This window comes from Silene latifolia, chromosome 7, assembly GCF_048544455.1.
Source record: "Silene latifolia isolate original U9 population chromosome 7, ASM4854445v1, whole genome shotgun sequence".
Taxonomy (NCBI): Eukaryota; Viridiplantae; Streptophyta; class Magnoliopsida; order Caryophyllales; family Caryophyllaceae; genus Silene; species Silene latifolia.
In genome coordinates this window covers 72,391,025-72,404,307 of record NC_133532.1, presented here as the reverse complement: position 1 = coordinate 72,404,307, position 13,283 = coordinate 72,391,025, and positions in this window count along the sequence as shown.

The following is a 13,283-nucleotide window of genomic DNA, read 5'->3' as shown; positions in this document are numbered from 1 at the left end:
TCGGTTCACCATGATCATTCAGTCAAGCAATCTAGGTCTCAGGTCAATGCAAATATGGTCTATAGGGCAGTGAATATCTCCTTCCGGTCTCAATTCGCCCTAAAGCAGAAATAACTTAGCTTTTGCCCTCACTACGGTGCCATAATGTTCGCTTTGAATCTCACCCTTTCCAACCTTCCGGTCCAAGTCAAGGTTTACTACGATAAAATGCCTAATTGCGTCGACTCAATGAGACAGATATAATTGGTAGTAGCGATTAACAACAAAGACTACGCAAGCATAAAACCTAATGTGGCGATTACTATTCCTTCATAATCATGGATTCCCTAGTCTTAGCAAGAGGGAATTAGCTACACATCATTATCGAATCAACAACAATAATATATAGATAATAGGAATTGAACATGATAATAATAAACAAAAAGAATTCAAATAAGCAATCGCAGAGATAAGAGAAAAGAAAGAAGTATTAGCGATAAGATCAATTAAGAGTAAGAATTAAGAATTAAAAGGGAAAATAGTACCGATCACAAGTCCGAATTCGAGCAATAGAATAGAAAAGAGTAGAGGAAAAAGAAGCAGTGAGTCAAGATGAAGTCAGGAAGAGTTACGCAGTCTACTCCTTAAGGTAGCACACGAAATCTCCCCCTAAACCTAATCCAAAAGCCTAATTACAAAAGCCTATACGAAAATTGGCGGAAAAACATAATTACAGGGTAAAACCACTGGATCGAGTGGAATAGAACCGCTCGATCGAGTAGCTAAGCAACAAACCCTACGATCGAGTGGAAATAAACCACTCGATCGAGTAAATCCTTATAATGCCTTCTCGATCGAGTAATATTTATGCTCGATCGTGTGATCTTTATGATATAAAGCATTCAATCGACTAGAAAGATGGTCGATCGAGCTATTTTGGCACGTTAGGCACTACGACACCTTCCGAAATCAGCTCACGCGTCTTCAAAGTGATAGATTCTAAGCTCCGATTCGTTGTTCTCCCTAAATGTATGCAAATGGGACGAGTTTGGGCTCGATTTATCTTCTTTTCGGTTTGAACCTGCAATTTACACAAGAAAAACCAAAGTAGACTATTCGGGGGTATTTGTAGCTAAATGCCACGTAAAATATTACAGAAATGCGTGTAAAGGGTAAAAACCTTATATAAAATACACCCATCACTGTCGTTGTTTGATAGCGGTTCATTCATGTTATTGTCATGATGCATACTCACACACTTTGACTCGTGTGACACTTTATTTATTTATTGAAACTTACGTTTATGTGTCTGTGTAATTGTGACCTATTTTCAGGATGGCCTGTGTTGATCCATATGATATTTTCGATCATATGGGTAGCAGGTTGAGTACAAGTTTGCTTGTTAACGTGATCGGGATTTGGGCCGCGCCTTGGACTCGGAGTCGAGTAGTGTAGCATAGATGACATATTCATAGACGAGTTGTATTTTATTTATTCATTAGTTTATGTTTGTAATTACTAAACTTGTCATTTATTTAATAAAGTTTCTTAATTGTAATTCTGATTTCACTGCCTCGGGAAACCGAGACGGTAACATTTCCTCATTACCTTGGCCGGGTAAGAAGGGGGTGTTACAAAGTGGTATCAGAGAGACGATTTTGGAACCTAAACCAATGAACCAAAATGAACGTAGTTGTGTCTAATAAAATGAACCCGACATGACTACAATAGAAGATGGGTTTTGGATGAGCAGGGACCCTCATATTAAAACGAGTGCTTAATGTCTCGGTTATTCACTACGTGGGTGGTTAAGAGTATGGGTGAACGCTATATGGAAAGTTGTATGGTTACATGAATGTGTGAATGTGTATAGAAGTTGAATGCTTGGATTAATGTGAATAGCATGCGCGAGAATGCCTAAAATGTGTTGGTATACGGATAATGATTTCATTCTTTGCATTATATTGTGTGTTAATTGAATGCCTATTAGTGTTATCGATCATGCATTATTAGTAATGGATGTTGGTAGGGTGGCTACTAGTACTACGAAAGTGTACCAAAGATGGTAAGTAGGATGACGTTTGGACTAACTCAGGTGAGTCACCGATAGCCGGTGAACTCCCAAAACTTCTCTTTATATTGCAGGCACTACATCATTTTAATCTGACTCAAAATTTCAAGTCATAAGCAGTCACTCTAACGAGTACAAGTCCACACTCGGCCGAGTACAGTGCACTCGACCGAGTGGACCTTGAAACTCGACCGAGTGGACCAAATTCCAGAAGCTGGAAACAATCTGTAAAATAGGCCACTCGGCCGAGTGAACTCGGCCACTCGACCGAGTGAAAGTTCACTCGAACGAGTAAACTCGCCACTCGACCGAGTGGAGTTGGGCTGGGAATTACACGGGTTCAACCCCATTTATTCACTTCTTACCTACTTCATTCTTTCATTTCATCTCACAACAACCACTCCAAAACTCACTAAAAATTATTTTAGCAATTCCATTCTACTTCTTTGGTGCTTAGAATCAAGATTATTGCTTCATTTCACCTCTTTAATTCTCACCATTTCAACAACGTAAGTGATTATCATTCTCCTAATTTTCCCCAAATAGATTTCCTTAAGATCTACAGTAATTCACTCAAGTTTTATGAATTGTTGGCATACTTTGGTTCAATTGATGTTAGAACTTAGCATTCTACATCATTATTGTTGTTAAAAATCAAATTTTTATGACAAATATTTGTCACCATTAAGGTACCCGAAATTGCTTAACAATGAACTTATATGTGGATTTTGGTGTTTGTTATTCTGTCTTATTGGACAATAAAGGCTTAACCTTTGTTGTTATGGATGGATCTTGTTTCGTCTTAAAAATTGCGTCTTAAAATTTCGAATTTTAGACAAGTCATGCCCTAATTTTGATTTTTCATGAGTAAAACTTGGTTTAATTGCTTTATATGGCTACTATCCCAATTGGTAATGTGGTATATGGTCTCAAAAAGAAATATTCAGTCTTGAAATTTGGGCGAAACTCTTGAAAACTTCCTAAGTAGCCATGAACAACTTTGATTTCCGTCTTAAAAATGGTTTAAGAGTGTTTTTTTTATGGTCAAATGTGAGCTTTTTGTATTACTTGAAATGATCACTTTTACATAGATTCATTACACTACTCTTGATCAAATTAACCAGACTACCAAAATCCTTACATTAAAATGTCTAACTTATGCAACCAGAGTTTGTCATTTGATGATACTGCTCCAGTAACCTTCAACTTAATGCGAGCATGTATCAATCTCTTAAGCTCCTGCACAATCCTCTCATGCCTAGTAATTTGATGCTCAATCATGCAGGTGTTCCTCTCAAGCCATAAAGTATACCAAAATGTTGCAATGACCATCCTGTATATCTTCAGATGTAACTCAGAATGACCCACACAGTTAGTGTTGAGTTGAATTTGTAGCCAACTCTCCAGTTGTGTCTTAATCTGCAATCCATAACTGCATCCATCAAAGTGATGCTGATGAATTTCAACTCCATTTTCACATAACACACATTCATTCCTCTCACAAATCTTCAATCTGAACAACTTTTCACTCGTATTCAAAGCCTCATGATGAATCAACCAGCTGATGATAGAATGTTTAGGTACACACCATGCATGATACCATCGTTTTAGTATCAAAAATAAATACCTAAGTACTACTAACAGAATTCAGCGGCAAGTAGGGTAGACCTCCACAGGGAGGCGGTCACTATCTACTTGTTAATTCAGGTCTATCTACGGTCACAATTTAGGGGTTTGAATGTTGTTACTAAACTAATGAAGGCAAGGCAAGGGATGAAAGAAGAGAGAAATCAAATAGAGAGGAAGATGCCAGGATATCGGGTTATCATGATAGATCCACAAGTCAGCTAAAGGTAGGTCATTCGATCTAATGTGAGAAGGGTAAAGGAAAGGTCCTTCCGGTCTGCTATCCGTCCTAAAATACAACTAGCTTAGTGGTCGGACTCTCGAGGAGGTTTAGTTTTCGGTACTTGTCGTTAGGAGCACCTAGACCAAAACACAATTTATAACTTCACAAACAACTCTACAATTAGTGTGGACAAGGCCCTCGGGAACTGCGTCCGCGGGATCCACACTAGGCATAATCGACTCGAGGTTCCTTCGAATCGAATTAAGACAAATTAGAGTCGCCACCAAGTTTTATGGGAACTTGGAACCGTTCAAGTCAACTTTACACCTTTCATCGAAAAGCATAAAGCCAATCGACTACAAGTGATTAAAGATAAAGACTAGTACCCTATATCACTCGATTTGAATGACTCTCGTAATCCAATGGTATTTAGACGGATCCACAAACCATAGATCTTGAGTAAGGGTGAGGGTACGTGTTAGGAAGCCCATAAGGACACCTAACCCCGCCCGTCAATAACGGCCTCTACTAAGTCAAGTGTCGGATTTCAAACAAGGTCATAGCTACTACGATATATTATATGCAAACATCGTTTTAAAACCCTAACATGTGAAGTTTCTATGTCGATTTAGATGCAACTAAACTAACTTTGTCAAAGTTGTAATTTAGCATGTGGGTTGATTGATCTAACAACATACAAAGCAAGCAAGGCTTAAGGGGAATGGGGGAGCCGTTGGGATCTATCCTATTACAACCCAGGCATTTCATGCCGACACAGCGAGAAATTAAAGATACAACTCGATCTAAAATACAACGCTATACACAAAACCATACACGACACATTACACGGCCAATTCAGCCTAGGGAAACGTGCATGAGGGGGGTGGCCCACGGCTTACATGACTCACGGCCTTGGGTCACTCCTCGTAATGCGTGCTTTCGCTTAATCTTATCGAATTAGACATTGGGTCACACACCAAAGCATGCATTAGCATAAATCGGGCCATGTTGCTTTAAACAACATGCGATTTACTACGCTCTTACATGCATTGGGGCACAACCATCTAACCAAACAAGACTAAGGTTTTTGAAGAAGTTTTGACTCGATAAAAGTAAAACAAACTTGAAAATTACAACTCGATGAACAAACTATAAATTACAAACTACGAAACGACAAAGAACAAATGATATAAAACAAACGAAACAAGAAGAGGCACGGCCACCCTCACGGCCTAAAGCCACGTCCACCCTAGTTCCTAGGTTAGATTCATTAGTTAGATATATTTGCGAAGCGATGCGGGATGTACATTAGAAAACGATGATAAAAGAGGTCAGAAAGCTTTGCTTAAAACCGGGTGCTCTACACGGCCTAAAGGGTCGAATTAGGTCAAGTTTGCTAATTAATTTAACTCATCGAGTGTTAATAAGAAGGTGCTAATCACGCACTCTTATACTAGCAAGAAACCACGTGAAAAGAGAGATGCATTCAATTAGATTAGAGAATTGTTGATCGATTTTAATGCTTATGTCGAAGCCACCTAACATGTCTAATTAGGTTATTAAATTGATCTAATGTCATCTAAATGAGTCATATGTTAACAATCAGAGGTCGAACTAACATACAACGGGTCCTAGGTAGGTCGAATTGCTCGAAACAAACGAAGGGTCAAAAACGAGGAACGAAGTTAGAATTCGTTTTATTAATGCCCTGCCTTGAACACGAGGATATGTAAATGAGACGGGGTGTACGACCGACCGATGTGGCGGATTTCTTTCCCATCTCAAGTCAACGCGGGTGTTCGTGGTGGTACTTTAACTCATACTCGGACTAAACTAGTTTCATAGTTAACGAAAACAAACGATAAACAAAGTAAAACGAACTATAAAAAAAACAAACATAAAAAAAGAACGAAATAAAAGGGAGAAAAGGAGGATTTGATGCACCCCCAACCTACATGTATCGTTGACACCGTCTTGGGTCGTAATCGATGGTATATTTTATCTCGAGAGGCCGTCGTCGACGAAGGAACAAAGTAACAAACACGTTTTTTTGCAAATCTGGACAGCAACTTTCAAACTGCGATTTCTCACTCGTTTCACGGTGAAAATTAGATTTAAAAGATGTTTTCGAAACTAGAAAGAGAGGAGAACAGAGATCTTAAAACAATCCCTGCTCGTTTTGAGTTATTGGGCACGAAAAACGAGCACAAACAGAACTGGACAGACAGGAAAAGCCGCGAAAACAGAGTGTATAACACTCTGTTTTTCGAGGGGATTCGTGTACTCTCAAGGGCAATTTGGCTCGTAAATCTTTGTCTAAGATGCAGGTGGATGTTGTATGGTTAATTTGGAACAAGAAACTCGAATTTTAATGGAGGTTTGATGGTTGAACGAACGGTTTCAAAGAGGACACACAAACTGATTCTCAGTTTGTAAGTCGGTTTTGTCGAGGGCTTTTGAGTGGGAATTAGGGTTTGTTCCTGGAGTTTAAAGCTTTTGAATGACGGTAGTATGTATGGAGAACTAATAGGAATGAATGTATGGTGAAGGGGGGGGGGGGTATTTATAAGGAGTTAAAGTAGGGTAAAAGGGAGCCATAAGCAGTCGGGCTCGGTTTGCATAGCTGCTGCCCATCAGCTATTCGTGGGGTTTTTTAGGGTTTGTATGGGGGGTTTTCTTGGTGGTTAAGCTAGGGTAATATGGGTAGGATACTAGGGTATGGGTTAGGGTTAATGGGCACGGGTTTTCGTGCTGTTTGGAGCGGGTTTTGGGCTCGGGATTTGGTACGCAAAACAGGGGGCTGCTCGTGTTTTTTGCGGGCTGTTGGGGGGTGTTTGGGACGGGATTTGGGCCGTGGTTATGGGGTTCGAACTGGGGTTGGATGGGTAGAGGCTTAGGTTGGTTAGTGTACTCGAGATTCGTGCCAACTCGTAAAGAAAACGGGCTCAAAAACCGAGCTATAATCGAGCTCCAAAACGCGTGGTTAAAACGAGTTTTTCGATTTTTAAATCGATTTTTCAAATTGATTAACACATTAAAATAAATGATTTTTCAAATCAAAAACACTCATAAAATGATTTTTCAAATCAATTATTTATTTTATTTTCAATAAAATAAACTTGAGAAAATAAATTCAAAATAAAATAAAATGAATATACCTTAAAAAAGCTTTAATTTAAATATCATTTAAATTAATAAAATACTTCATCGACGACGCCCATTCTACATCGTAAAACGAGCTCCAAATAATGACAATGACAACTAAAGAATACATGTGTCCTATCATCATCGGGTGTTTGTCGGGTTCTCTATAAATTCCAATATCGACGGATACGGGTATCTACAGAGCCCCCACTTTGACTGAGACTTGGACAAGGCGAAAGTCAAAGTATACCCCAGGTCCCTTTCGACCTGAGGATTCTGCGGGTCGTTTATAGACCATTAGACTTGCGTATATAAGCTCGCCAGCCATAAGAAGAGATCATACCTGAAACTTTGTTGGGGATTGACTCTTGCTTTTGTTGTGTCGAATTATCATCGTTGGTCGTCGACCCATAAATTGCATATATGGTGGATTGAGCCTTATCCTTAGGCGCCTACGTATCCGTTTCTGACGGAATCAAACCCGCGTCGTAGTTCGGCAAATCGCGACACATGCCCAAAGTTTATCATCTGCTGGCATTTGTCCAAAATTCATCATCTGTTGACATTTGCCCAAAATTTATCATCTGCTGGCGCTTGTCCGAATGGGACGGGACTTTCCGAGGAGGTTGCCGCCGCTTTCATCATTTGCTTTCAGCTACGTAATTCTTCCATTTTGTACTCTTGTATTGAATTGAATTCTTGGTGGATATCATCCTTTACATCTTGATAATGGTCTCTGAAGCCAACGGCCTCAGAGCCCCCAGTTTGTGATGGCTCTAAAGTCGAAGACTTTAGAGCCCCCAGTTGAAGCATATCCTGCTACATTTGAAACACAACAACGTATTAGCAATAATCATCACATAAGCACATTTGGATCATCGATCTTAAAATTAGATTATTTGAAAGGTTGGGTCATCGGCCCGAAAATTGAATTTAAAAATTTTGAATAATTGGGCCATCGACCCGAAGTTTAAATTTGACATCACTTGGTATGTTGGGCCATCGACCCTTCAAAAATTGAATTTGAAAATTATGACTGATTGGGCCATCGACCCGCAAAGATTCTACTACTTGGATCATCTATCCACCATTCGCAAATTTTGGAATTTTGGAATTTTGAAATTTTGAAATTTTGAAATCGAACCTTGATGGGTGAGCATGAAATATGACACAGACACTCTGTATGACCCGTAAATAACGTGGGCGTAGCCCGCTACCGTAAAACAAAAAAGGAAAATAAAACCGTAAGTGTGCACGAGTTCAAATTCAATTATTGACTTGTTGGTGGTTAGAAATGTAAATTGGCCGTTCCGGCGCCAAAAGATGGCAAATGGAAATCACAAGGTCGTCGACTTGGGATGTAGATATCGTATGTCATGGGCGTGCTCCCGAGGGCACACGGGAATCAAGATCACTTGGCATTGACAAGGTGGATTAAAATCACAGAGCAACAACGTTGGCTTCGCCCGACACTAAACACAGACTGATCTTATGAAAGCGCTTAGACATCACACATCACTCTTGTTGGGAACATTCTGTCACTCTTCTTCTCGCCTCCTTTCTTTTCAGCGAGTTTTCATCATTTCTTGCCACCCCCTTCTTTCTTTTCAGCGGGCTTTTACTATTTTTCTTCCACGCCTTCTTTCTTTTCAGCGGGTTTTTCATATTTTCTGTTCCCAACACAAACCCACATCTATGTGACTCAGCATCTTTGCCTAAACCATTAGATAAAGCTCATTCTGAGACTCGATACTATTCATCTGAACCTATATCCTTATCCTAGCCTACATCGAGTGCTAAGACCGACTCAAACAAAGGTGGCTTCATTTGGACTTGGTTAAGACCCGTAAGAAACCGACAAGATGACAACTTGGTTGATGAGTGGATTGAATCCCTTATTCTGAAGGACTGCCTACGTATTCGCGTGGAGCGAAATCAAATCCGACGTAGTTCGATCAAGGTGCATAAACATGGCATTTTGATTGTGTGTACACACTCAAAGGTTTCACCTAAGGTATCATGTCGTATCCCATTCTAGCCTATAAGGTACCGTTGTATCCCGTGTCTAGGGTTGGTACAAAAGGTTTGGATCTTTTGGGATGTGGAGCTTGGTAATAACAAGTTGGAATGGTTAACCATCATTCTGAAGGTTTGTTTTGTGGTGCTAAGGCCAAGGGCTATGGCTGCTGATGTGGTTGGAATGGGTGTCTCGGGTTTGATGAACCACGAGTGCAAATGGGTTGAAAAACGATGTGGGTTCAAATTTCCATGTCTGGACCCTAAAGGCTGGGTGTAACAACACAAGCGGAATGATTCTCAAAATTCCCGACTATCCCCTTGAATCGTCTCTCGGGAAGGACTTAGGGGTAAAGAGGTTATTACTTAAGCTTTTGGGCTTCGCCCATTGAACCTCAACTATGGGTACTTGACTTGAATTCTGGCTTCCGTTACTTCGACATTCGACCAAAAGCGTTCTGCAATGACTTCAACATCTTTTTTTCTTTTTTCCTTTTTCTTTCATCACTTTTCATTTTTTTCATTTTTCCAATTTTTTCCTTTTCTCATTTTTTCATTCTTTTTCATCTTTTTTCTCTCTTGGAAAATGATCTTCTATTCATCCTCTTAGTCATAAATGGATACACCTTGAAAACTGGGCTTCGCCAACTAATTTGGGTAAGAACTAACAATTCCTTGTTAGAACGGGTTGATATCTTCTCTCTTCGAGATGGGATGATTTTGTTGGGGAAAAGGCTTGCCTTCCATCATCGATAGGGGAAACAAGGAGCTAGTCCGGGTTTTGTTGGAGCTTGTGTCCTCCAGTTAGTGCGGATAACGTCATTGCACATGCACTTGTACGGACAAGTGGGAGCTTGTTGGGGTTGGTGTCCTTAACAGTTAGTGCAAGGACTCATAAACCTCTAAAAGGATCAAAGGGCATACTTTTGGTATTATTATCAGTTGATCCACGTTTATCAATAATGGTTGGCTTGCTAGATAAGTTTGACGTTATTGTCATACAGATGGCGGTGATCAACTGGTCCCTAAAAGTCACACCTATAGGATACGTTCGAGAGATGTGACAGTATGAAAATACAGTCATGTAGATGCCAAATTTGACTAACCAGTTAGTCCAAGTTATTTGACTAGTAATTAGTCAAAATGTGATGTTGAGATATTATATTTAATACGGATTAAATATCATGGGCTAAGGCGAATTAACCAGTTAATTCGTAAAATTAAATATAAGCGATTTATATTTAACTAATGTATATTGAATATAATTATACAATATTGTCTTTGTCGGACATGCATTAATAATTCAACTAATCCGTCTTATTAGTTGATGTTTTAATAGCCGATAACCGATGACGATTTATAATAAAAACCGCGTCATATACATTTTAGCGAATGGGGTTGGTTCAATCGGATCACGAGTTAAATGAGGAGAAAGTGGAAAGCCCACTCCCTCCTCTCATGACCCGCGGACCGAGGCAACAAAAGGAGAGGCTCCCTCTCCTTTTGACCTAGCGATTTTCATTTACGTAAAAACTAGGGTTTTGGAGACCAAGCTTTCTCGAAACCGAGATCTCACATCTCGAGAAAAACTCACATCAGTTCTCCCAATATTGCAAGGCAATCGGAGAACACCATCTAGCACAAGGGCATATCTCGGACAAGTCTTGGGTGCAACAATTAGGAGGGAATCTCGTTTGATTTCTGTTCTTTACGCCGTGCATCAAAGGACCCGAGGTTGATTCTTTATACTTATCGTTTCATTGCTGTATTTACATTTTATGACAATAATTCACATGCTAAATTTACGTTATAGTCCTAAATTTAGAGGGTCTTATACGGATATTACCCTACAAGTGGTATCAGAGCGAGGCCACGTAAATTTTCATTGTGATTTTTCATAAAACCGATTTTGAAACGATTGTTTTGTCTCGAATTCCGTGCCATGTATACACGGCTGATTCGGTTTTTGTTCTTGTTGAAACCGTGACATGTTTTACACGGTTTTATCATCTTGTTTTCGATTTGTTTTTATGCATATTGTTGTTTTATACAGAGATTATAACAATATGTCATGTTTTGTCAATTGTCAAATTTGTCTTGATGCGTTTTTGATAAAAATTGAAATTGATTTTGTCTCGACAAACTGTTTTCACGAGGGTCTAGGTTTTCCAGAAATTTTGTACTCGATCGAGCAAGTTTTTAATCGATCGAGTGGTTTTTCTGTCATGTTTTTACTCGATCGAGTCCTTGCAGTACTCAATCGACCTCTGTTTAAAACCCTACTGCTCGATCGAGAAGTCCTCGTACTCGATCGAGCAGATTTGCTGATAAAGGTACTCGATCGACCACCAGTTTAGTCGATCGAGCACTTTCTGTTTATAACCCTCTCAATCGACTTGCATTTCATCGATCGAGCCCTTTTGTTCCTCGATCGAGCACTTATGTCCCTGGATCGAGGGATTTTTGTTCTGGCAGCTTTGAAAATTTTTTCTTTTTGTTTTAAATTTTCTTTTGGCCATAATATGTACTTTATACGGATATTGTACACTCGCTATGATTGTGAAACGGTTCACACACGTACCATTAAGTTATTTTAACGTGTATTTAAAGTAACGGACTGTATTAGATTAAAATTAAATTGATAGAAGCGGTTTTATCACATGAATTTTAATCATTAAAAGGTGGTTTGGATAAATTTCACATAATTACGGAATTATGTCACGAATGAATTTGTTTTTAGTTGATGCATTTATTTATCGTTTTGTTGAATGCCTTGAATGCCTTTTATTACGTATTTATTTATTTTTGCAATCAGTTGTAACTTAGTGTGGCCTTAGTAGAACGTGTTACCGTAATGATGGAACACGGTCTTGGTTGTATTTTGAGATCTCGTATCTCCGTTTTGGATTTTTCACTTGTAATTACAGTTTTTATTAGATTGTAATTAGGTTTATATTTTGTAATTTTAATTGTAATTTTTGAGAAGACCAAAGATGGAGACCGGATGCTCACTCCCGCTACTTGGATCAAGATGGAACATCAAGACAAGCTTCTCGGGTCCAACGGTGGATTCCAAAGTTGTTTTATGTTTTATTTTACTAGGATAGGCCACACTAGGAAATTTTATTTACGTATTGCATTCAATTATGTATTTTATCGTAACGATAGTATGCATCATTTTCCGCCTAAAAACCAAACCACCTAATAATTGCATGAAAACTGACACATATAGAGGTCACGAGTTAGTTTTCTTTGACATTCGTATGTCACACGTTTTTAAGCCATCACCCAAATTAATTCATTCACGCAGACGCTAGTTATTCGTTCACTTAATATGAATTATAATTTAGTTGATGGGATCTTCCTCGTATAAACAAAAATTGAGAACGGTCTTTATAGGTCAAACTCCAATGAGTCCCTTCTTCGTCGGTAGGCATAATATGACCCCTTCTACGTCGGGTAAGTTGGAACCGATTGACCTATTTTATCTCAACACTATGGTCACTCGTACGATCCTGTGACTATGGTGGACTATAGATAGGATTTACGGAAATCTATCGACCAAGAGTTCTTCCGGAAGAATTAGCTAAACAGTTGGCTTATCAATTTACAGAAATTGAGTCTTGGGATCACTTGTATCATTCTTGAGGGAGATCAATTATGCAAGTGCGAGAGTCTACATGTTTAAAATGAATTTTAAAATAGACTTAAATCACCTCGATGAGTTGCTTATTTCGTTTTTGTTTTTCTTTCTTTTTCAGTGTAGATCACGAACTGTTAAACTGCTAATAAACAAATGGCTGGTTCTACTGATAACCCAATGCCAAGTGCCACATTGGACCGTGAGTCCTGGCTTCGGATCTTCACGAATCAGATGAATCACCCACTCGACCAAGAATGATGGATCAAACTTCGCGGACGGGAGGCGGCATTACGGAATGCTCGCCGCTGGCACGACGGAAGCTCAAATATCTATTAGAGCCCATCCCGGCAAAACCCAGGTCCCACGGCTAGAGTCTGAAATCACCAAGTTTAATGATTTCGTATGGAAGCGGTGCGATTAAAAACGTACTCATTTTTGCAATGGAACCCAATTTGCAGAAACGCTTCATAGCCCATGGTGCGAACAAGATTTTCACCACGCTCACTAAGGAATTCTCGAAAGCACCGAGAATCGTGACCTATGAGCATACCACTCGCTTCTTTGATGCGAGACTCCAGAAG